The sequence below is a fragment of the Pinus tabuliformis genome, chromosome X (assembly GCF_031772625.1).
Source record: "Pinus tabuliformis cultivar Carrire ecotype Pingquan chromosome X, CPIR1, whole genome shotgun sequence".
Taxonomy (NCBI): Eukaryota; Viridiplantae; Streptophyta; class Pinopsida; order Pinales; family Pinaceae; genus Pinus; species Pinus tabuliformis.
The window spans coordinates 1,717,591,252-1,717,618,372 of record NC_142308.1 but is presented as its reverse complement, the minus strand read 5'-3'; positions in this window follow the sequence as shown (position 1 = coordinate 1,717,618,372).

Below are 27,121 nucleotides of genomic sequence, written 5' to 3'. Positions count from 1 at the left end.
AAAAATTTCTTTATATCATAAGATAAAAAGACAGAGACAAAAAAAATGGTGGTTTTCTCCTCCATTGGGCTTCCACGTAAAAATCCTAGTGTTCTATGTGTGTTTCTATTTTTTTGTGATTCTTTTATGTTAAATATAGTTAACAGATATAACACATGAAAAATCGGTAAACTGGATATATGTTGGTTTATTTCTCTAAAGTAGTGTACATACACATGTTGTTTTAAGAACGGTAGCGTACATATTTCAGAATATAAAATTTGAAATTTAGAGTTTAAAACATTGATTCACCCCCCCCCCCCCCCCCCAACCCAGTATTTTCCCAACAACTCTCACAGCTGAGCATGAGCAAGAACAGTAGCAACAACAAATTATTTACATTACAGCAGAATGCGATCACATTCTTTAGGAGAAGCAGACTCTACAAAAACATGTCGACGAAATAACTGCCAAGTTCCAGGATCTTTGGCCCTCAGTTGCCGAGATATTCACAGATGCGTCAAAGGACTTTTCAGCATGCACTCTATCATAATGTTGAGATCACATAAAATCATCCAACATCAACCTCGTCTCAACAGATAAAGAGCTCAAATGAACTATTTCTGCAAATCAAAGGGCACTACCAGATCCATCATCCCAATATACCAACGAGATTGTGTAGAAAATCACAAAAGCATCTTGTCTGAAAGCCTCTATCATTCAAGTTATGGGGGAAGCTAAGGGAGTCTTAGCACAAGTTCAAGATTGGTCAGGCTGCCTTGCTAAGAAAAATCAACTAGTTTACCCCTTGTGCCAACAGGCTAATCAGTTTTTCAACCAAGCCGTGGCTACCAAGGACAAGAACCAGTAAAAGGAACTCCCAGCATAGGTGGATTCCCTCAAAATCCAAATCCAATAAATCGAGGATGAATCGAGCAAGAATAAGATCCTGCTCCGTGACCCTAACCTACCAGCACATGATCACTTCCATACGCTACAACATATCAGTGAGGACACAGAAACTCAATGGAGTACCCTCTTGATGGTCTGCCCTACCCAATAAACAACCGAACTTGCAATACAATTCCTCGATCATAAAGAACTCTCACAGGCTCGTGGCAGATGATACTCGCCAAGTACACACAGTTCAAGAATGCAGTCATTGAGTCCATTCCAAAGTTGGGTTCTTCATTTGAAGGAACAAGCCCAGGAGGAGCAACATAGGAATAAGTGACGCAACAATAGGAAGCACGAGCAACACCAACAACACCAGCAATGATTGACTCAGGGACGAGTCAATGGACTGTGGTCGGAGCCCTTTGGGTCTTTCATTTTGAGGATTAATTTTTGTGATGTTTTGACATTGACCACATTTTGATGAAAGGTGATTTTTGGAAAGTCGTAGAGAAGACAATCGAAAAAGGAGAAGGGATTGGTTAAATATTGGCAGTAGCTGAGGATTGGCTAGAGAAATCAAGGTAGAAACAATCACATTCAAGCTGGAATGTCTGCTGACATATGAAGAAGAAGACACAATCGAGCAATGGAGGTAGCTAAAAAGGGAAAGACAGAGCATTTGAGGGAGAAGTAGCAGTCCAAGAAAGCAAAGTGTTTGAAAAGGCCGAAGGAAAATCCGGATGGAGAGAAGAGATAAATATACAGAAATGTTGTCATGGAGCCTATTGATCCCGTACTATTCTGTATTATCCTAGTCATGCGTTATCATGTATTACTAGTCCCTATTCTGTCGATGGGGCTTTTGATTTGAACGTATTGATGTAGTGTTGCTAAACTAATGAAAGAGGAAGTCGCAGGGAAATATGAAGGTCTTCTTGTGTGAATTTATGTGGCCTTTTAAATTTTTGTTAAGAATGAATATGCATGTTACATGTTCCTTTTGAATGATTAATTTGTTATTATTGTATCTTCGTTATATTGGTTTTGGGTCTTATTAGTATCTATAGTTTTATGTGATTTTTCCTGAAACTTGGTTCGTTCCCCTTAATTAAGTAAGGTCGCGATGTGCCTCAGGTGAGACGCCTTATTCATTCTGAGTAAGGTGAAAATGACGGCACTACATTGGACTATGGCATAACCCTTTTTGGCCCCTTATGGGGGCTTCACTGAGGCAGTAATACCATACTACGTGGGTTCATATTGGGGGATATATTGAGGAAAAAATGACATAATATATTGGGGGATATATATGGGGTAAAGAGTTTTTATATTGGCAAGTATAAAAAATGGAGCTCAAAGTTAATGAAAAAGTGGATACCTACAATAACTAGTGAAACTAGGGGTTTTTTTAAGTTGGGAAGGTGTATCGAGTTCGTATTAGTAGGGAGTTACATAATGTGATTTTTAGAGGTATTTTCCAATATGTAGTCAAATTAGTTGTATTATTTAATATTCCACGAACGCACGCGATATGTCATAGGTTCATTGAGTGAAGCCCCTGCATGGCCCCTGTGCATGAGCCCATGGTCTCAACCCGTTCATAATTTTTTTGCCAACAATACTCTTCCTCGGTGATACTCAATGCTACAGGCTTCTATTTCCTACTCATCCAAGATATCATGGTAGATCCAAGGCTAAAACAACATCGAGAAGTGATTTTCTTGTCCACAACATTTCCTACTCAATTAACATCAATATATCCATGTAGTCAAACATCTCCAGTGGAATATCTCAGACCAAGGGTGATTACACCATGCAGATATTTCAAAATTTGTTTGGTAGCAATCCAATGTGCATGGAGAGGCTTGGTCATGAATTGACTCAATGTGTTCACAACATAGAATTTGTGTGGATGGGTGTTCATTAATAGCATCAAAGCCCCAATCAAATATCCATACTTGGATGGATTCGCCAAATTGGGTACTGCAACTTCTCCACATAACTTCTTAAAATTCATTTCCATTAGTGTGGGTATGAACTTGCATTCCATCATTCCAAATATCTCAAACAATTTCACGGCATATTTTCCTTGTGAAAGGAAAATCTCGCTGGGCCTTTGCCACACCTCAAGGCCTAGAAAGTAGTGCATGAGTCCAAGGTTCATTTTGAATTCAGAGGCTAGCTCCCTCTTACACTCGATCATCAGGGGCTCACTATCTATCAAGAGTAGATCATCAATGTATAAAACCAAAATCAATGGCATACCTTGGACTACATTGAAGTAGAGGTTGGGATCAACATTTCTTCTTATGAATCCCAACTTCACCAAATAATTATCTATGCAGGTATACCAAGTTCTAGGGGTTTTCTTCAAACCATACAATGCCTTCTTCAACCTGCAAACATGAGCCTTTTGATCCTATACTTCAAATCCATGTGGTTGTTCAACGTAGACTTCTTCATGTAACATCCATAAAGGAACAATGTCTTCACATCCATTTGATGAAGGCAAGATAAACTATTGAACAAATGGTTGTATATCGAGCCACAAGTGCAAATATATCGTCATAATATTCTCCCTATTTTTTGGAGAACCATTGGGCCACGAACCTTGCCTTATATTTCTCAATACTTCCATCAACTCCATGTTTGATCTTGAATAATGATTTTGAATTTACCATAGAGATTCCCTTCAGTCTCAACACGACATCCCATATGTCGTTCTTCATAATTGATTCATATTCTTCGGACATAACATCCTTCCAAACTTTTTATTTCACGAATTCTTCAAAGGTGGTAAGCTCGTCTTGAATCATAGTACTCATAGCTACAACATATCCCTGGTACTTGCATGGCTTCTTGCTTTTTCTAAAAGATATTCCTAGTGGGAATATGTCTATCGTCATCCTGTAATGTGTCACGAAGCCAAAGTGGCCTCTTCCTGGTAGGAGGATCACATGGAGGAGGATCTAAGGGGTCCATGGGCTCCATGGGATCATCAACAATGTCTCTCTCATATTCAGGCACAGAAGGAACATCCAAAATGTCCATATCATTCTTCTTCTAAGGAGGAGGAGGTGGAGGAAGGTCCCTTGTGTTTCCAAGGGAAGTATCTTCATCGAACGCTACATCCCTACTAATTTCAACCTTCCTTTGATCTTCGGGAATATATATTATAAATGCTTTAGAATATTCACAATATCCAACAAATGTACCTTTTCTTCCCATTGTTTCTAGCTTGTTTCTTTTTTCTTACATTAAAATATACAAGGTAGCCAAATATAAAAAGGTGGCTAACATTGGGCTTGACATCTGTGAATACTTCTTTGGGATTCTTGTTGTCTAATGATTTATGAAGCACCATGTTTGAACATATACTGCAACAATTGTTGCTTCTCCTCATAGGAACTTCACCAAATTGTGATCATGGAGCATGGCACGAGCAACTTCTACAATATACATGTCTTTTCTTTCAACTATTCCATGTTGTTTGGTATTTTAGGGCACAATTGTCTCTTTCTTGATGCCTTCCTTTTTGCAAAATCTATGAATTCATTTGAGATGAATTCTACACGATTGTCTGACCTGAAGATCTTAATTTTCTTCCATGCTTGATTTTTGACCAACGCTTTGAACTCCTTGAACATTTCGAAGGCTTCATCCTTGTGCTTCAAGTAATATATCCATGTCTTCCTTGAAAAACCATAAAGGTTATATAATAGATATGGCCACCAATAGAATTTACAAGCATCATCCAACATATGTGAAAATTAATGAGTTGGAGGATTTCATTCATCTTATTATTTCTAGAGGGGAAGAGTCCCCTTGTCTCCTTTCCACTCGCACAACTTGGACATACTCCATCATGTTGGACTTTAACATTGGGAATTCTAAAGACCAACTTCTTCAATTTTTGAAGAGCATCATAATCTAGATGGGTCAATATTCCGTGCCATAGTTCACTTAGATGATTTGTATGATGAACCAATTCTAAAAGAGGTCTTCCAGTGACTCTATATAGTCCTTCAAATCTAGATCCTAATGTGAATGCATCTCTCATAGGGGATCCAACTGGCCAAGTAAAAACCTTTCCCTTAATGAAGGAAACCCTCATCCCTTTTTATTTCAAAGTCAATATTAATACCAAATTATTCTTCAACCCTGTCACATACATCGCATCATAAAGCAAAACAGGTTCCCTAGAATCCAAATGAAATTTGATAGACCCAAAGCCTTTTATGGGATGAGTGGAGTGGTTTCCAAGAATAATTTTCAAATTTGACTTCCTCTCTACCAAATTAGAGATAACTTCCTTATACCCAGATAAATTATGAGTGGCCCCATTATCAACAAACCAACCATCCCATGAATCTGGAGGAGAGGAAATAATGAGTGCAGAAATAGGGATATATTTATATTGATTTGCAGCATTACTTTCATACCTTGTGTATCTTGACTTCTTTTGAGGATGGTGGTCTTCTTCATGATCACCCAGATCATTTGTTCTTCTTATTTCATCTCTTCCATTACGATCATTTCTTCGCTTGTCTCCTCTTCTTTGATTTTTAAACCTGCTATTGTTGCTTCTAGTGTTGTAGCGTGGAACATTATTCTTCTCAGGGAAATATCAAGCACACTGGCATTTCTTGTGACAATTGTAACATTCAATGTGTGAGGCTTCTCTTTCATTCCTTCTCTTTGAATTTTGAGGAGGAGGCTTCTTTGAATTCGATGACCCTCCTTTTCCATTCTTCTTCCTATTATGAGTGAAGAATGCAATGAGATCTCCTTCTTCATGCTTTTGAATCCCGCCTCTTGACATCCTTGATTATTCTTGAGTGAGATTTCAAACAATCTCATCGAATGACGGAAAATTGGTGTTATTTCTTATATTAGTAATGAAGGTTTCCCAAATAGAAGAGAGACCTCTAAGGGTTACAATCACCAATTCCCGAGTCAGGCACAGTTTCCCTAACTCTCTACAATTGAACTCTAAGACGACATATCCTCATAATGTAGGATTGAACAAACTCTGCTTTATTCATCTTCGTATCCTTGAGTTGATCTTTCAAGGAGATGATCTCATTCAAATTTTTTACTTCATACATGCCAGCTAGTTTATCATACATATCCTTATACTTCCTCAAATTTCCAACATATGCAAGTAAATTATCTTTTAAACCATCAGCTAATTTTCTTTGCTTTTAACTCACCTTTCTTATACTCTTTATTGGTAGGAGTGGAAGCATTTTACGAAGGATCAGGTACCTTTCCTTGAATGTATTCCAAAGAATCATTGTTATCGGCTATGATTTCCAACCTAATTTTACATGCAATAAAGTTAGATGAATCACCAAAATTTTCATTTTCCTTGAAGTAAGAGGAAGACATTTTGACTTGATTAGATACGCTCCTTCAACTTTTCCAAAGAGGTTTGCTTCAACTCTTGTCTCCTTTGGGCTTGTCATTCACCTTAGCTTTGAAACCATGTTAATATTTACCACTACTCTATGTTGTTTCAATTACTTTAGTCCAATACACTTCTTTAATTAGCATTCTTTCATCAATCAATAGTATCCAATCAACAGTAATTGAAGATAGAAAAACAAATGCAAGTGAAAATAGGAGATAGTTAACACATCAACAAGAGGCACCATATTTTGGCCAATGACGAGGGAAAAACCCACTATGGGGTAAACCCTTTGAAATTATTCGTCTATTAGATATTCATAAAATGTTCAATAGAGAGTACAATGAGCCCATACAAAATTATACAACAATATCAACCAAACAATATAAAAAATATGATCCCAACAACAATATTGACTAGAGATAGATTTCCCAATTTGCGGTCAACTATGGTCAACTGTCAAACTGAAACCTTGGATCCCAACTGCAAGGACGGAGAGTTATGTGTGCAACTGAGAAGCTCCAACTGCACATATGAGCCTGTGTGCCTGCTGCTATAGTTAAAAATTCCCTATGTCAATCCTACATATGGAAACCAAAAACCCTAATCACACATGCGAGCTTTAGACCCTGCAATTTCAGATGTATATGAACCAAACTCCACGAACTCACTTCAGACTTGTGTGAACCAATTCAAAGAAGAGAGAAGAGGTTGAGGTCACTTGTATTTATAGGCTTTCAAGAGTGACCAATTTCCTGTTAGAGTTGACTTGATCAAATGTGATATTGTGGGATTTTCTTCAAAAATACACTTTCCATTGTCGAAATCCAGTGCCTCAAAAGTTAAAATTGGTCCTCTTGAAAGGAGGAATCTAATGCCATGGTTGGAATTTGTCATTGATCTGCCAAATTAACAAATCTGACAATGGATTTGGTATTCAAATAGAAGGATCCAATGAAGTTGTGTTTGTCTTCCGCCTTAAATACAATGTTATTGCATTCAAGATGAACATCATCATATTGAAAAATACAACCATCCACACAAATAATGAGGAAAAGGCCATTCTCCTTGTGAACATTAGCCAAATTCAAAGTTCCTGCTACAATTTTTTTCACAATATTCGACACATGATTCACACCAATCGAAATAAGGCCTACCTATCACCACTTACACCATTAAAAACATGACTAGGATTGATGTTTTGTATGTACGAATTCCATTTGGATATGGGTCCTATTCTCTACTTTCCCATTTCCATATCCATACGGTATGCCTTGCTTGCAACAAATTTGCCCACATAGCTCTCCAATCTAGCAATTTCACCCATAGATCATGAACATGAAGGATAGTTCTTCAATAAATCATTTGGAGGGTTATAGCATGCAATTCCTTTGGATGCCATTTAGCAAGGGATAGGCCATTTCTAGCCAATCATGGACATCTACATACCTCTCAACTCCAACCATTGTGAACATCCTTGGATGAGGTGCATCACCCCACCACTCAAGGTGTCTAATGTACCGATGCATTGTTTTCTTCATGATCTCTCCCCATTTAGTCTTCTTAAGCCACCCAAATCCATGATCTTTTATCATCCAAATAACATCTCCAATAATTGAGAAAGATATTATATACAAAACTTTATAAGCTTCTCTTAATCCAATGAAAAGTGTGCAAACATCCTAATTATCCACATCAACGACCCCTCCCTTCTTCTCTATATCAATGTTAAACCATGTTAAACAGATGACCAACTTCACCTTTATGTAGAACAGGTTCAAATACCATAGCCACATCCTCCCTCTACAAATAACTCCTAACATTGGATCTATCACCGTGAATTGGGCTTGGCATACCTTGCATTGCAAGAAGAGTGAACTTGGGCATTACATAGATATGAGTCCAACCCAAACTAGACGAGAAGATCAGAATGCAAATAGTCACATGGTTAAAAATTCCCGTAGCCTACCATCGCCCTGCATCACTTTTCTCTGAACGGAGTGTGATTTTTGAAACGGGGCTGGAGAGAAAGGAAAGTGGCAGAATGAAATCAAGTGACAAATTAAAATTTGAATTTGAAATAAATCTGGTTCGCACATGGCATTTAATATGCATTAAAACAAAAATTGAATTTGAAACTGAGATAAATTCGCGGCTAGTGCAATTCCAGTAGCGTGTTAACGGAGACGGCGTCAGTTTGGCGAGACTAATGGAAAAAAAAAAAATGCTAGAATTAGTGATACGGCATGGCCGTGAAAGTTCAATCAACTGAAATTTTTTAAAAGTATTCAACTATTTTCAAAATAAAATATTTATAGAAATTTTGATGATAAAATTGTGTTGTAAATTAAAAATTCAATAATTTAAAATTTCAATGGTACATTTTTTTAATGTTACATATTTTTAGAGTTTTTTTTTTTATGTTAAACATTTTTAGGTTTTTTTTTAATTAGCCGAACGCTCCCTATTTCAACCTAAGGTGGAACTTCGAGCAAATCTACGGCTCCACTAGGCGGAAGCTTGAAGCGACACTCTGAAATTTGGTTGACCACGCCCATGTGAAGTCGAAGAGCCATTTCTTCTACTCGTAGGTAATTGTTATGGGACAACTGGGGACGCTGGTAATGCAGGGGTCGTCAGTGTCGCCTGGTTGATCTTCCGCATCCCCCTTGGGATCTAACGCTCATACTACATCCCTAACGGCCTGAGGTTCCTGTAGCCTTGCCCGCTTTCATACCCTTTATTCCCAACACTCTCAATGGACTCACGAAACCTAATATTGAATTGGAGCATCGTTTCTTCGGCTTCATTTTCACGACTGTTTCATTAATGCATTTATAATTTCGACGCACTTCTACCCTATTATATATATGGAATTGTGTTTCTAGAATCGAATTACAGCATAAAAGTTATATGTTATTACTAAATTTAAGCGTTATTCTTTTCTTTTCTTGCAGGGTTGTGATGTGTCTATTCTTTTGGACGATGCCTCGATTTTTATACGTGAAAAGACCATAGTTCGCAATAATAATTGTGCTAAAGTTTTTGGGTTTCAAAATAAGTTAAAAGTGAGTGTTGAGTTAAATCTAGTTAAGTAATAAATGAATTTAGTGTGTGGTTTTATGCTCATTTATTTTAAACTAGTTACTAGTAAAAAATGTTTAAATACCTTTCACTAAATTCATTATAATAGTCAAATTTTGTATGATCAATACTCGTGTATTTTATATTTAAGCTCCACTATCTTTCCAACAAAGTGGTATCAGAACAATATTCTTAAAAGCCATGAAAAGCGAATTAGCAACAATCAGTGAGAGAAAAGACAAACATATAATTTTTTTGTCTTCGTTAATGTTATAACACACCTTGTAGGTTGTAGGTTATACACGGAGCATTATAACGCATAAGTGTCAACAAGCACCGCATTACAAGCGATCAACTTAACGCACTTTCACAGCACGCCGGTTCCGTGAAGTTTCAAATCGTTAAGCACTAACGTTGTTCTCCCCATAGTGCAGGGCGTTAGTATGCATGCCATAATGCTTATATGTGTTGAGAGGTCTTTTAAAAAATTTGAAAGTAAAATTGGTATATGTTATGAGGAGTGACATATTTTTTTTTGTTAAGTGGAGTATATTCAAGAGGATATAAATAGATATTATATAGAATGTTATAAAAATATTATTTTCCAAGTATTTTTTTAATATTTTTGAAAAGGTTTTTTCGGATTTTTTTTATATAAAGTTTTTTTATAAAAAGTAAATAAAGAAGGTTTTGCAAAGGTTTTTTAAAGCGAATTTTTTGAAGAAAGATAGTTTCTCAAATTTTTAGTCCTATTTTTCACATTATGATGTGTGGGCCATTAAGATGGAAACCACGTTGCACGCTCATAATGTTTAGGATTATGTCCAGATTGGAAGAACAAGATCTCACTAATGTAGAGAGAGACCTATTGAAAAAAGACAAAAATAAGAATGCATAATCATTGCATCTTATTCAACAGGGAGTAGACCGAGAAGTTTTCTAGAAGTTTATGATCACGTCTTCAACAAAGGAAGCATGGGATACTTTGGTGACAAGCTATAAAGGTATGACCAAAGTCAATATTGTTAAGTTGCAGAATACTAGGAGAGATTTTGAAAGTCTGCAAATGAATGAGACATACTTCATGAATCAGGTCATGATTGTTGTAAATCAATTCAAAATTTATGTGAAGGAATTAAAGATCAAATAGTGGTTGAGAAGGTCCTCATATCTTTGTCTACCAAATTTGATGTTGTGGTAGAAGCCAAGGATTTGACATCATTGACAGTTGATGAGTTGATGGGATCACTTTTATCACATGAGGCAAAAAAAGACAAAAATAAGGATTACGCTTTAGAAACCACTTTCAAAAGTCAGGTTTCTATTTCAAGAGACATACGTCGAGGCAGAAGAATATTGAGAGGCAGAGGACTAGGCAGAAGATATGATGGTTAGAGAGATGGCCAAGCAAATCATGAACATGAAAGTGGAAGCAACTATAGAAGCTTCAACAATAATCAAAGAGTTGACAAATCAAACGTGAGATGTTATTATTGCAATAAATTTGTTCACTATGCCCGTGATTGCAGAAAGAGGATAGTTGATCAAGGTAACCAGAGAACTAATGTCACTACAGAGAGTACTAACTCCATGTTCCTAGCTTGCCATACCATGCATGAACCTTCTGATAATGTGTGGTTATTAGATAGTTGTTGCAATAACGACATGACATGAAACAAGAATTTGGTTGCAAATTTAAATCAATTTGTGAAGACAAAGGTAAAGTTGGGAACCAATAAAACTGTGGATGTAGATGGCAAAAGAGTGATCAACATTCTGACCAAGCAGGGGGAGCCGAAGACAATCTCAGAGGTATATTATGTGTTGGCATTATGTTCTTTGGTATGGCTATATGTTACAGATGTTGTACTTGATGGCAACTCCCATGACAAGGCTCTCATTTTATTGAAAAATAAGGAGGACGCAGGATATCAGTTCAGAAGGTGCGTACCCGCAGGTACACCTTGCAGGGACCGCGTCCAGAGACGCAGGCCAGCCATTCAGGAGGTGCGTCCACCCAGTGCACACATTTCAAGGCAGAGAAAAGCTCACGTGGGGGTTTCTTGTGTTTTACTCTTGGTATCTAGCCGACGGTATTGTGTTATTATGGTGTCGGCTCGTGGTATTGTTCCATGATTTGAGGAGGAGCTTGCCTATATAAAGCAAAGGAGATCATTTGGTTTAAGCATGGTTTTGGTTGAATATCTTATGAGGGCTAGATCTGGTCTAGATCTAAACAAGGCGAATCTAATGATGGACCGAGATCTCTTCGGCGCATGTTCATATCTATAGATCTGACTGTCTGGGTTACTTCTGAAGTCTTGAAATCATCTATGCCCAGAGGGACGCAGGTGCAGTAAGGGTTCAAGTGCGCCGGGACGCAGGCGCAGAAGGGTTCAGGTGCGTCGAGACGCAGGCGCAGAAGGGTTCAGGTGCGTCGGGACGCAGGCGCAGAAGGGTTCAAGTGCGTCGGGATGCAGGTGCAGAAGGGTTCAGGTGCGTCGGGACGCAAGCAATTCAATAGACTCAGAGCGAGGGACGCAGGCTAGCAGTTGAGCAGGGTGCGTCCAGGACGCAGGCTAGCAGTTGAGCAGGGTGAGTCCGGGAAGCAGGCTAGCAGTTGAGCAGGGTGAGTCCGGAAGCAGGCTAGCAGTGGAGCAGGGTGCTTCCTTCTCTTAAAATCTTTGTTTATTATTGTGTTCTGGGTTTGGTCCTATTACTGTTGATCTAGTTTACTACAGTTGATTGGGTGATTCTCTCATATTTGATGATCAATTGATGCTTATGGATCCAGTTTGAAAATTTATGAAAAGTGGTCCTTGTAAGAAAAGAAGTAGGGGGTTGTAGCTCCCTTCCAGGAGATACTGGAAAACGAGAGAGAGTTGTAGCTCTCTGCAGGTTGCAGCCTGCGTACTGGTAAAAGACTGCACCAGTACAAAACCATTGTAAAAGAAGTTTCTAATTTGAAAGAAGATAGAGACATATTGCAGCAGGTGGTTTTCACCCACATTGGGTTTCCACCTTACATCTTGTGTTCTTTGGTGTGACTATCTGTTTTCTTTGTTCATGCACATTATTTTATGGTACTGACATGCAAATATAATTCAAAGATCAAATAAGGAAGGTTCATTAAAAGAATTAGATAATACTGATTCACCCCCCCCTCTCAGTATTATTTCCAACATTATGTTCCTAGTCTCAAACATAATTTGATAAGTGTTGGTCAATTGACACATAAGGGATATAGAGTTATCTTTCAAGGACAAGAATGTGTTATATATCACAAGCCCCCAAGAAAGTAGCTAATAACAAAGGTGAAAATGGCGAAGAACAAACACTTTCCTCTAATCATGAATTACAATGATCAGGTCAATTCTTTTACAGTTTCATGTTCTAATGATTATCGGTTATGGCACTTTCAATTTGAACACTTGAATTTTTCTGGTTTAAGATTGCTGTGGCAAAAACAGATGGTCAAAGGATTACCTCCCATCAAAGAACCTGCTAGTACTTGTGAGTGTTGCATCTTGGGAAAGAAACAACGTGAAATTTTTCCAAAGGGAGTTCCATACAGAGAAAAGCAACCTCTTGAGCTAGTGCATACAAACTTGTGTGGACCTATGAGGACACAGTCGATTGGTGGAAGTTGTTACTTCCTCACTTCCATTGATGACTATAGAAGAAAGACTTTAGTTTACTTCTTGAAGAATAAGTTTGAAACTTTTGCAAAGTTCAAATAATTCAAATCCTTAGCAGAGAACCAAAGTTATCGACAAATCAAGGTATTGAGGTCAAATCGTGGTCAAGAATATGACTCAAACCTTCCATGATTACTGGAAACAACATGGAATCAGAAGACAGTTTACAACCAGGTACACACCGCAACAAAATGATGTAGCAGAGAGAGAATATGACAATTATGAACATGGAAAGAAGCATGTTGAAAGGAGGAAACTTGTCTAATGAGTATTGGGCAAAAGGAGTTGCATGTTCTATTTATGTGATCAACATATCTCCTACAAAGAGTGTGATGAACAGAGTACCAGAACAAGCATGGTCAGGTATGTTTTTCAACATATCTCATCTTAGATTGTTTGCATGTGTATCTTATGCACATGTGCCTAAGGAGCAAAGAGGAAAATTGGATGATAAAAGTGAAAAATGCATATTTACTGGTTATAGTGAGCAATCAAAAGCTTACAAATTGTATAACCCTGTTAGCAAGAAGACCATAATTAGCAGAGATGTTGTGTTCAAAGAACAAGAGTCATGGAATAGTATTATAGACAAATCAGTTGATGCACAAGTGCCACTGATGGAAGAATATGATGTAACAGAAAATGAGCAACAAGAAATACAGGTGAAGACACCAACAAGGACTCCAAGATTTTCTGAGCAGCATGGATCTTCAAGAAAATCTACAAATCGATATTCTCCCCACAATCAAACAGGTGATGAATCAAACAATGGTAAGAGAAAGATAATAAGTCTGAAAGATATTTATGTTGATTTGTATGTTAGTTCAAATTTTCAATTGTTGTCATTCCAACCTTCTTCATTTGAAGAAGCACTCAGAGATGATAATTGGGTGCAAGCCATGGATGAAGAAATTAAAGCTATTGAAAATAATGATACATGGAATTCGGTTGATTTGCCAAAGGAAAAAAATCTCATTAGTGTAAAATGGGTGTACAAGACAAACTTGAATGAGAAAGGTGAAATTGATAGATTTAAAGAAAGACTTGTAGCAAAAGGGTTTTCACATCAATCGAGAATAGACTTTGGAGAAACTTTTGCTCTAGTAGCCAAATTGGATACTATAAGAGCACTTCTATCGACAACAACTCAAAACAAGTGGAAAGTATATTAGATGAATGTGAACCTTCTTGAATGGAATTCTAGAAGAAGAAATTTATGTGCAACAACCTTCAGGTTATGAAGTTGAAGGTATTGAAGATAAAGTTTACAGGTTGAAGAAAGCGCCCTATGGACTGAAGAAAGCACCTAGAGTTTAGTATAGTAGAATCGATAGCTACATGATTAAGAATGGATTTTGTAGAAGCAATATTGAGCCTACCTTGTACACAAAGGTAAATAAGCATGGAGATATTTTGATTGTTTGATTATATGTTAATGACACGATTTTTACAAATGATTTTAAATTGGATGAATTTAAAACAACCATGATGAAAGAATTTGAGATGACAGATCTCGAACTTATGAAATATTTTCTTGGCATAGAAGTTGAGCAATCCGAGAAAGGAATTTTTATTTACCAAAATAAATATGTTAGAGATTTGCTGAAAAGATTCAAGATGGAGAATTGCAAAGTTGTCCCTACACCAGTTGCAACAAGTACAAAGTTAAGCAAGGATGATGAAGGATCAAATTTCAATCCAACTCTATTCAAAAGATTGGTTGGCAGCCTCATGTATCTCACAGCTACAAGACCAGATATTATGCAATGATTAAGTTTTATTTCTAGATTTATGTTGACTCCAAAAGACACAAATTGGAGTGCAGGAAAAATAATTCTGAGATACATAGAAGGAACTAGAGATTGTGGCATAATGTATGCAAGTACAAAAAAGAAGGATCTGATTGGATATACGGATAATGATTTTTCAGGTAGTTTGGATGATAGGAAGAGCACTTCCAGTTATTTGTTCCATCTTGGTTCAGGTGTGATTTCATGGGAATCTAAGAAGCAACCTATTGTGACACTTTCGTAAGCAAAAGCAGAATATGTAGCAGCAACTTCAACATCATGTCAAGCAGTGTGGTTAAGAAGAGTATTTGATGGACTCAAGCAAAAACAACAAGGATCAACAACAATATATTGTGGCAACACCTCAGCGATTGCAATATCCAAGAATCACATGTTTCATCAAAAGAGCAAGCATATTGATACTAGATATCACTTTATTAGAGAACTTGTGAGCAATGGATAAGTTCACTTGAAGCCCTGTAAGTCTAGAGTTCAATTGGCTAATATATTTACTAAGCCATTAGCAAAAGACATGTTTGCATTTCATAGAAGAAACTTGGGTGTTGTAAGCCTAGCTGAGACATAGACCAACAGACATGATTGAGTTGTCATGAGTTATGTCTTAGTTTAGCGGTCATAATTAAGGGGGAGTGTAAAAATAAGCTAATTACTCCTGCATGAGGAGTTGCCTAAAATTAGAGAGTCAGTTAACTATGTATTGAGTTAAGTCAAGTTAAGTGATAGACAAATTTAGTGTGTGGTTACATGGCAAGTTATTTAAGGCGAATCACTAGTTGAAAAGGTTTAAATACCCTTCACCGGGTTCATTGTAATAGTCAAGTTTTGTGTGATCAATAGAATAGTTGCAGCTCGTGTGTTTTATGTGTTAATTTATGTTTAAGCTCCTCTACCTTTTCGCATCCTCATTGGGATTTAACACTCATACTACATCCCTGACGGCCTGAGGTTTCCTATAGTCTTGCCCCTGCAGTCTTGCCCGCTTTTGTACCCTTCATTCCCAACACTCTTAGCAGAGTCACGACACCTGATATCGAATTGGAACATTGCTTCTTCGGCTTCATTTTCACGACTGTTTCATTAATGTATTTATAATTTCAACGCACTTCTACCCTGTTATATATATGGAATTGTGTTTCTGGAATTGAATTAAAAAATCAATCTCGATTTTTTGGTATTTCGCACCTAAGCATAGATGGATTTTGAGGATAACTGGGTTGAGGATCATTGGGTTTTTAAGTATGAAAGTTTAGTAATGTTAATAAATGCGACATCAAATTTTAACAATATAAGTGATTATATATGGATTTTTTTTCAATTTGGTCTATTTTTTAAACCTGTGAAAGATCACAATTGACACAATCTCAAAACATGAGAAGATGAATAACTAACATAGAAAGCTCTGAATAAATTGATACCATCTACTTAGTAACGAACAATCATCAGTATAGTACTGGAAACCTAGAATAATTCAAATTTCTATTCACTTTCAATGCAGGTGCAACAAAACAAATAAATAATTCAAATTTCTATTAGCCTTCAATGCGGGTGTGACAAATGTTAAACTAATCCTTCGGGATTTGTTTGTACAGTCTAGGATTAGTTAGCATTAATTTTTTTTTACCCATACAGAGGAGTTATCTAGACATAACCGTATTCTCTGTTTTTTATTGCATACATTACTTATCTTTGATAATGAATTACATACGATTGGTCTTGTCTTAGTGAAGTTCATTTTGGGCCTGATAGTGGTACCAGAGCCAAACACTAGATACTCCATTGCTGCGAACCAGGCGAGGAAGGTGTGCTCGCTATGGAGCAGGCATTGAGATTCGGTTCTCAAAGGCGATGGAGCATGCGGTTTGAACTACCAGAGAACTCTGTTGTGGCAACCTGGCAAAGTATGCAGAGTTGTGGCTTTGCTGCAAGAGAACTCTGTTGTGAAGGCTCCCCTCGGTGAATGGAGATCTATGCGATGCCCACAAGCCAGTGCAAAGGAGGGATCATCGACTGTTGCATCTGCGGTGGTGTCCTGCTAAGAGGAGGAACGTGATTGCGGAAAGTTTGTTAAACCCAACTGTCAACCTGCCAAAGTTTGGAACTCGGATTTTTTTTTAGTAACTTCCAACCTTAGTTTTGGAGATTTTTTTGAATCAGTAAGTCAAAAACACATTTTTTAAGAAATTTTTGTGACTGATTATGGTTGAATCAAAATCATTGAACATTATTGTGCTTGGTTGTGGTTGCACCCGTAAGTTAAAACAAAGTTTTTTTTAGATTTTTTATTATGGTATTGTTGTTGGAGTGGATTTTTTTTTGTTGAATCAAATTTTAAAAAAAAAAGGAGTTATTTATAAAATCAACGTTTTTGTAGTTCAATAGATTTATCTGAAAAACATGAACTCCCTGGTATCTTTAATTGGGATTGTTCTATCCGGAAAGGAAAATTACCAGGAATGGTTCAGGAAGGTTAAAAATACACTTATTTTTAATGATCTGTGGGATGGAATCTGTGAAGGAAAAGAAGGGAATTCACCAGATCAGCCTGACGATGAGAAACAGTTAGCAATCTGGCAAAGTAAGGATAAAAAGTCTTATGCCTTAATTTACACTTCAATCTCAAAAGAGGTAAGCAGATACATTGCTCAGAATAAAACAACATATGATTCCATAACAAAATTAAAAGAGCTTTATGATTCACATTCTGAATTGGAGATAATTCAGTTATTGTTGAAGTTATTTAATTTGGAAATGAAAGATAATGATCCTCTAAAAGTTGCTTCTGAAATTAAAGCCATCAACAATGAAATTGAATCTACTGGAGTAAAGTTGATCTGCAGCTTACTGCCTTTATAAAAGCTCTTTACCCTAGTTATTCACACTACTTGGAATCTCTCCAAGTTAGTGGGTAATTAAAAGAAGTAGATTTTGATAAACTAGTAGGGAAAATTACAGAAAGAGAGAAGGCATTTGGAAATAAAGAAACATCACATAATTCTAATGTTGAAACCCTATGTCTTGCTCAAAAACATCAAAAAACTCAAGAAGAATATGTCAAAAATACTAAGGATAATAGAGGACGAGGTAGGAAGAATTATAGAGGCAGGGGGGCATAAATATTCAGGGAGATAGACAGCAGAATGATAAACAAAGAAATTTTCCTGATAAAACAACTGTAAAATGCTTTAGATGTGGTAAAATTGGACATACCTCAACAAATTGTAAAATTCCCTCAGAGAAAATTAATGAAATAAGAGGTTGGCTGCTTGAAAAGAAAGATCATCTAATTCCAAAACAAAGACAGTCTTATGAGAATGCACATTATGTTGTTTCTCATTGTAATTTTCATATGGAAGATATATTTAGTACCTCTTTTTCTTCATGGCATGAAAGTTGGATTTTAGACACAAGTTCCACTTGTCATATGACCTTTAGAAGAGATTTGTTTGAACAATTCAGTAATAATATTGATGGAGTAGTGTATTTTGTTGATAAGTCTCAAATCAAACCATCAGGGATTGGATCTATTCAGTTAAAAATTCCTGGACTTTAGGATTATACTTTGAATGATGTTCTTTACATTCCTAAGTTCCAAATAAATTTATTATCTCTTGTACAAATAAGACAATGGGGACATTCCATTCACATATTTGATGGTAAAGTGGAAATTCCAAGAGAAACCGACAATAAAACTGTAATGACTGGTGTAGAAGAAGATAAATTGTTGAAATTGAAAGGTGTGTCATCTGTTACATTAAACACTAATTATTTGGTTCAGCGAAATGATACTCTGTCATCTTCTTTATTGTGGCATGCACGCTTCGGTCATATTAATTATGAAAGTCTTAGAATTATGAAACAACAGGGGATTAAAGGACTTCCAACAGTTCCAAGAAAATTGACCCCACGTAATGCTTGTATATTGGGCAAGCATCACAAACATTCTTTTCGGAATTCTACTTCTAGAGCTACAAGGAAATTAAGTCTCATACACTTTGATTTATGTGGACATATGCCTGTACCAACTGTGAATGGAAATAAATACATACTGAATTTTGTCTGCTTAAGGAAAAATCACAAGCTTTTGATGTGTTTAGAAAATTTCATCTCTTGATTAAAAATGAAGCTCAACTAAATATTGGTACTATAAGAACTCATAATGGAGGAGAATATACTTCACATGTCTTTGAAAAATATTTGCAAGAGAATGGCATCAAACAATAGACCACAATACTATATAATCCACAACAAAACAGTGTTGCAGAACGAATGAACAGAACATTGCTTACTATGGTAAGGTCAATGATGTTTTTTAAAAATGTAAAATTGATGTTTTTGGGAGAAGCAACACTCTGCGTAACATATATTAGAAATAGGTGCCCATCCTCTATGATCAACAACAGAATTCCATATGAAATGTGGTATAATCGTCTTCACGCTGTTAAACATTTCCGAATTTTCGGTTCTCAATGTTATGCTTTGATTCCTAAACAACAGAGGAATAAGTTGAGTGAACAAAGCAGAAAATGTATTTTTTTAGGATATTCTATGACTTCTAAGGCATACCGATTGTATGATGAAGAGAACAAGAAGTTTATTTTGTCAAGAGATATATTTTTTCTTGAAACTGATAAATATTTCCTCACTGTTAATAAACAACTTAATCAGATAGAAAATTTTGTGCCTCAAAAGTTTTATTATGAATTAGATAATATACTTCCACATCCTGAAGGGGGGATACCTATATTAGATTAGTCTGTGGAGTTTCTTTCTCTCAATGATGATAATTCTGTTGTTGATGAAAAATTGGTTGATGCAAGCATTTCTACAGATACAACAGGGATAGAAATGGCAAGAACTTAGGCAAATGAAGAAGATGAGCAACTTCCTACACAACCTGTGCGAAGATCATCTCGTATTTGAACATTTCCGAAGAAATATTATGAGTTTAAGACTGGAAGTTCCTCAGGTAACTATTCTCATTGTGAATTTAACTTTTCTGTGGATTGTGAACCTACTTGTTTTGAAGAAGATATTAGTTATGATCAGTGGAAAGATGTAATGCAAAAGGAATATGATGCTCTCATAGAAAATGGCACATGGAGCCTGGTAGATCCTCCTACTGGTTGCAAATGGATTTATAAAACAAGTATAAAGATTATGGTTCACTAGACAAACACAAGGCAAGACTTGTAGCGGAGGGATATGTACAGAAAGAGGGTATTGACTATACAAAGACATTTGCTCCTATAGGTAAATGGGGCACTATTAGATCTTTGTTTGCTATTGCAGGTCAGAAATAATGGAAAATTTATCATATGGATGTCAAAATTGTTTTTTTAAATGGAGATTTGAAAGAAGATGTTTACATGTTTCAGCCAGAAGGTTTTTCCATTAAAGAGAAAGAACAAAAGGTTTGCAAACTAATGAAGTCTTTGTATGGCTTGAAACAAGCGCCACGAGCATGGTATGAGAAACTAACTGAACATCTTCTAAAGTTAAATTATAAACATTTTGACCTATATGATGCAACTCTTTTCGTTAAGAAAGTTGGAAGATCAATTCTATATCTAGTTGCATATGTTGATGATTTGATGATCACAGGAAATAATGATGAATATATATCATCTATTAAGAAGGAATTGAAAAAAGGGTTTTGATATGAAAAATTTAGGTTTACTTCATTATTATCTTAGAATTGAAGTTGATAAAAAACCACAACATATTTTCATCTCTCAAAAGAAGTATGTTGGTAAGTTACTAAACAGATATGGTATGATGGATTGTAATCATGTTGCTACAACAATGGAGCAGAATTTGAAACTTACTTCAGAAGAAGGAAAATCATTTGAAGATCCAACAAAGTATAGGCAACTTGTTGGAAGTTTGATTTATTTATCTATTACTCGTCCTGATATAACATTTGTTGTAGGAATACTTTCCAGATTTATGCATCATCCTTGTGAGGGGCATTGGGTAGCAAAAAAAAGAGTATTGAAATATTTAAAAGGAACCCAAACTTACGGCATCAAATATACCAAAGTTTTAGACTTCCATCTTGTTGGTTATTCAGATTCTGATTTTGATGGAGATAAAGAGAATGGAGTCTTTGCTTCTGGCTATTTGATGAATTTTGGATTAGCAACCATCAGTTGGAGATTACGCAAGCAATTTGTTCCTTGTTGATTCTACCACTGAAGCCGAATATGTTGCAACAGCTCAAGCCACTAAGGAAATCATTTGGCTTCGCAAAATACTTGAAGATTTGCAGGAGAAACAAAAAGCTTCAACTCCTCTATTTGTCAACATCTCTTCTGCAATTAAAATGGCCAAGAATCCATAGTTTCATGATCGAGCCAAACATATCAACACCAAGTATCATTTGATTCGACATCATGTAGAGGCCAAAAAAATTCATCTGACACATTGTCCTACTTCAGAACAAATTGCAGATATTTTTACCAAATCATTAGGACGTGAAAATTTTGAAAAGTTTAGATCTTTACTTGGCATGACAAATATCCCTTCGGATGAAGGGGGGAAATGTTAAACTAATCATTTGGGATTTGTTTGTACAGTCTAGGATTAGTTAGGATTTTTCTTTTTTGTTCATACAAAGAGTTATCTAGACATAACTATTTTCTCTATTTTTTATTGTATAAATTACTTATCTTTGATAATAAATTACATACGATTAGTCTTGTCTTGGTGAAGTTTATTCCAAGCCTGACAACAAAATACTATTCATCAATCACCAATAAAGTACCAACAACCGAGAATAATGCAAATTTCTCTTCACTTTCAATGTAGGTGCACAAAAACAAAGAAATTATTCAAAATTCGATTGATCTTCAATGCGGGTGCAACAAAATACAATTAATCACATTAAACAGAAACATAATCGTGACTAATTGGAAGTGGAATTAAATAGTTTCTATTTACGAATACCTACACAATTTTTAGTAAATTTCACTCAAAAAATATGGCCAATAAATCTATGAAGCATGGAACAGTTAGATTACAACTATCTACATATCCATATGCGTTAATTGAAACTACAACTAGCATTGTAACCACCGACTCAAGCCATTAGTAGTAAAGCAGAAAACACTGATTTCTGGGCCTTCTGTCCAGTGATAACTTTATAGATGAGTTGGGAAGCACAGACCTCAAATTGATTTGTGGTGCATCATCTAGCCCTGGAGTGTTCTTGGAACCACGATTGTTCCTATTATGTTGGAAGGGATTTCTATAATAAAAAAAATAAAACAAACATGTTCCTCATTCCTCATTCCTCATTCCACATTCTATAATTAGAAATAAAAACATAAAACACATTTTAATTATTCCTTGTGTATTTGTCTTATCCCTTGTGAAGCATGTGATAGCTAATCTTCACATATTTGTAATCCTTGTCTCTCATTGATACATATGTTGATAAGAGTTTTATGCGCGTTGGTGTACATGATCTTGTTAGTCAACTTTTGAAACTTTTGATATACACCTTTGCCTTCAATGATAAAAAAATATTATTGCACTTCTGTATAAATTCCAACTTATAGCTTCCATCACATGTGTTATCACATGTATGGCATTCTCACACATGGTCTCATCACAAATATCCAACGCTCTTTTGGCATGGGTTTTTCATCATTGGTTTATATTTTTTTTCGTTGACTAGCGGAATCAGCAACAGCAATGGTATCGTACTCGTGTTACACAGTGTTGAATCCCATCGGCTGCCACTATAACCTCTAGGAGGAACCGCCCAGCCCGCAAGAATGGCCCTCGGGTAAGACGAGACTCGAACTTGTGACCTGCACAGCGATATGAACGACTTAATAGACTGTCCGCTGGACACGAGACGAAACCTTTGTGGGCTATCATTGGTTTATATTCAATATAGCATCTACGTTTTAATTATTTGAATGTTGCCTTACATTAGGTGGTTATTAAGCCTAGGAAGAAAGAATAAACATATTTGCTCTATATATGAAATAGAGCAAGAGATTATAATGTTTATAACCATTATTATTATTATTATTTAGTCACATATTTATATTTATTGGAAAATATTTTAAAATAAAAATAAAAAATAAAAAGTATTAAAAATATATATTTTATAAATAAATTATAATATTTAAAATAAAAATAAAAATTATTAATATTTATTTCATTGAGCTTTGGTATAATTAGCACAATCACATTAAAAATATTAATGTGGTTGATATAGTCAAAAGTTTTATTTGTATTTACCATTGATAAATATGTAACCATAAAAATATTGATACAAAAAATTATTGCAATAAAAATATTATTATTATCATTAAAATTAATAATAATTATTTCTATATAACAATTATTATTTAATATTAAACATTGTTTATTATTATTTAAATTCAAATTATGTAATATAAATATGAACCCTTATATTAATAAAACTTGGGGATTGATATTATAAACTCTAAGGAATAATAAACTCAAGGGGTTAATACTAAAACCCCAAGGGATTATAAACCCAAGGGAACAATATTAACACCAGGGATAATAAACCCAGGTGATTAATCCTAAAAACCCTAGGGTTTATATTCCCTTAGATTTTTAGTATTTTAATCTCTTGGGTTTATAAGATCAATCCCTTGGGTATATTAATCTAATGATTCATATTCTTAGGGTATAATATTATTCATAGGTTTATAATATTAATCCTTTAGGTTCATTATAAATCATGGTCATCCAAGGGTTTATATACCTTGGATTTATAATATTAGTCCCTTGGGTTTAACAATATTAGTCCCTGGGATTTATAATACCTTGGGGTTTTTGTATTAACCCTTAGGTTTATAATATCAATCTCTTGGATTTATTAATGTAAGGGTTCATATTCCTAGGGTTTAATACTAAAACCTCAAGGGATTATAAACGCAAGGAATTAATATTAACCCAAGGGATTAATACTAAAAACCCCTGCAATCTCTCTCCACCTCTCTATTCTGTATTCTCTAGAAAGTCCTGGATTCTCACTGCCCCTCTGTTGCAGAATGATCACTTAGTTCGAATTTCTCAGCTTCTTAGCCCCAGAAATCGAACTCTAGATCAATTCTCTCTCTCTCTCTCTCTCTCTCTCTCTCTCATGAATTATAAACCCAAAGGAATAATATTAAACCCTAGGGATTAATATTATAAATCCAAGGTATACAAACCATAAGATAAATATTATAAACCTTAAAGTAAAGATGGTTGACCATGGTTGAGAAAGATTGATTTTCATTTTGAGCCAATCCTTGTCACAATACGACATTGGACATGGTCAACAATGGATTACCATGGTTGATCATCGCAATCCCTTGGGTATAATATTATTCCATTGCATTCATAATCCCTTGGGGTTTTAGTATTAATCCCTTGAGTTTATTATTTACTTGGGTTTATAATATTAATACCTTGGATTTATTAATGTAAGGATCCATAAGGGTTTAATATTATTCCCTTGGGTTTATTATTATTTCCTTGGGTTTATAATCCCTTGGGTTTTGAGTATTAATCCCTTGGGTTTATAATATTAATTATGGTCAAGTGTGTTTAGTAAAATCAATTATGGTCAACCATGGTCCAATGTTGCATTGTTACAAGCATTGTCTCAATATGAAAACCAACCATGGTCAACCATGGTGCAATGTCGCATTGTGACAAAGATTGTATCGATATGAAAATCAATCATGCTTAAGCATGGTCCAACATCACATTATGACATTGATTGTCTCAATATGAAAATCAACCATGGTCAACCATGTTTAGTTTAGGGTTTATATACCTTGGGTTTATAATATTAAACCCTTGGTTTTAATATTATTCCCTTGGGTTCATAATCCCCTGGGGTTTTAGTATTAATCCTGTGGGTTTATAATATCAAAAACTCAGATTTATTAATCTAAGGGTTCAACCATGGTTGAGCATGGTCCAACGTCGCATTGTGACAAAGATTGTCTCAATATGAAAATCAATCATGGCCAATCATGGTCATTCAAGGTCAACCATGGTTAATCACGGTCAATATGAAAATCAACTATGGTCAATCATGCTCAAATCATGACAAACATTGTCTCAATATGAAAATCAACCATGGTCCAACGTTGCATTCTGACAAATATTGCCTCAATATGAAAATCAATGATGCTCAAGCATGGTCAAGCATGGTTCAACATTGCATTGTGACATTGATTGTCTCAATATGAAAAACAACCACGATCAACCATGTTTATTTTAGGGTTAATATACCCTAGGTTTATAATATTAATCCCTTGGTCAACCATGAAGCAATGTCGCATTATGACAAAGATTGTCTTAATACGAAAACCAACCTTGGTCAATCATGTTCCAACGTCACATTCTGGAATTCTGGCAAAGATTGTCTCGATATGAAAATCAATCACCGTCAACCATGGTCCAACATCGCATTATGACAGGGATTGTCTCTATGAAAATCAACCATGGTCAACTATGGTCAACATTGTTTATTTTAGGGTTTATAATATTTATCTTAGAGTTTATATACCTTGGGTTTATAATATTAATCCCTTGGGGTTTTAATATATTAATCCCTTGGGTTTATGATATCAAACACTTGGATTTATTAATCTAAGGGTTCAACCATGGTCGAGCATGGTCTAATGTCGAATTGTGACAAAGATTGTCTCAATATGAAAATCAATCATGGTCAATCATGGTCATTCAAGGTCAACCATGGTTTATCATGGTCAATCATGCTCACATAATGACAAATATTGTCTTAATATGAAAATCAATCATGGTCAACCATGGTCCAACATCGCATTGTGACAAAGATTGTCTCGATATGAAAATCAATGATGCTCAAGCATGGTCTAGCATTGCATTGTGACATTGATTGTCTCAATATGAAAAACAACCAAGCTCAACCATGTTTATTTTAGGGTTAATATCCCTTGGGTTTATAATATTAATCCCTTAGTCAACCATGGTCAATCATGCTCAACCATGGTGCAACGTCGCATTGTGACAAATATTGTTTCAATATGAAAATCAACCTTGGTCAACCATAGTCCAACGTAGCATTCTAACAAAGATTGTCTCGATATGAAAATCAATCACCATCAACCATGGTCCAACGTCGCATTATGACAGAGATTGTCTCTATGAAAATCAACCATGGTCAACTATGGTCAACATTGTTTATTTTAGGGTTTATAGTATTTATCTTAGGGTTTATATACCTTGGGTTTATAATATTAATCCCTTGGGTTTAATATTATTCCCTTATGGTCAACCATGGTCCAACGTCACATTGTGACATAGATTGTCGCAATATGAAAATCGACCATGTTTGTTTTAGGGGTTATATAAACCCTAGGTTTTTTAGTATTAATCTCTTGGGTTTATTGTCCCTTGGATTAATATTATTCCCTTGGATTTATAATCCCTTGAGCTTTTAGTATTAACCCCTTGGGTTTATTATTCTCTTGGGTTTATAATATAAGTTCCTTGGCTTTATTAATCTAAGGGTTCATATTCCCACAGTATAATACTATTCATAGGGTTTGTAATTAATATTAATCCCCAAGGTTTAATGTTATTCTCTAGGGTTTATAATTCCTTGGGTTTTTAGTATTAAACCTAAGGGATTATAAACCCAAAGGAATAATATTATAAACCCAAGGTATATAAACCCTAAGATAAATATGATAAACCCTAGAATAAGGATGGTTGAGCATGTTCCAACCATGGTCCAACTTTGCATGGTCCAAGGATTGCCTCAAAATGAAAATCAACCAGATCTTCAACCGTGTTTATTTTACTGTTTATAATATTTATCTTAGGGTTTATATACCTTGAGTTTGTAATATTAATCCCTAGGGCTTAATATTATGGAGTTGTCTTTAGTGTGACTTTTTGGAGTTTCCGGTGCTGGAATCTGGCGGAAAAATTTGAAGTGAAATCTTGATTTGTGTTATTTAAACTAGTTTTTTGACTGTATATATGGATTCATCACCGTGGAAAAGCCCTAGGGAACTTCTATTGTGAAGGGGTTACCTATCAAGCTTGTGATTTCAATGAATTCCTGTCGGATTTTAGAGAAATTAGACCGGAAAATCTACTAGAAAAGCTTCCAAATAGTCACACTAAAGACAACTCGTAATATTATTCCCTTGGGTTTATAATTCTTTGGATTTTTAGTATTAATCACTTGAGTTTATTATCCCTTGGGT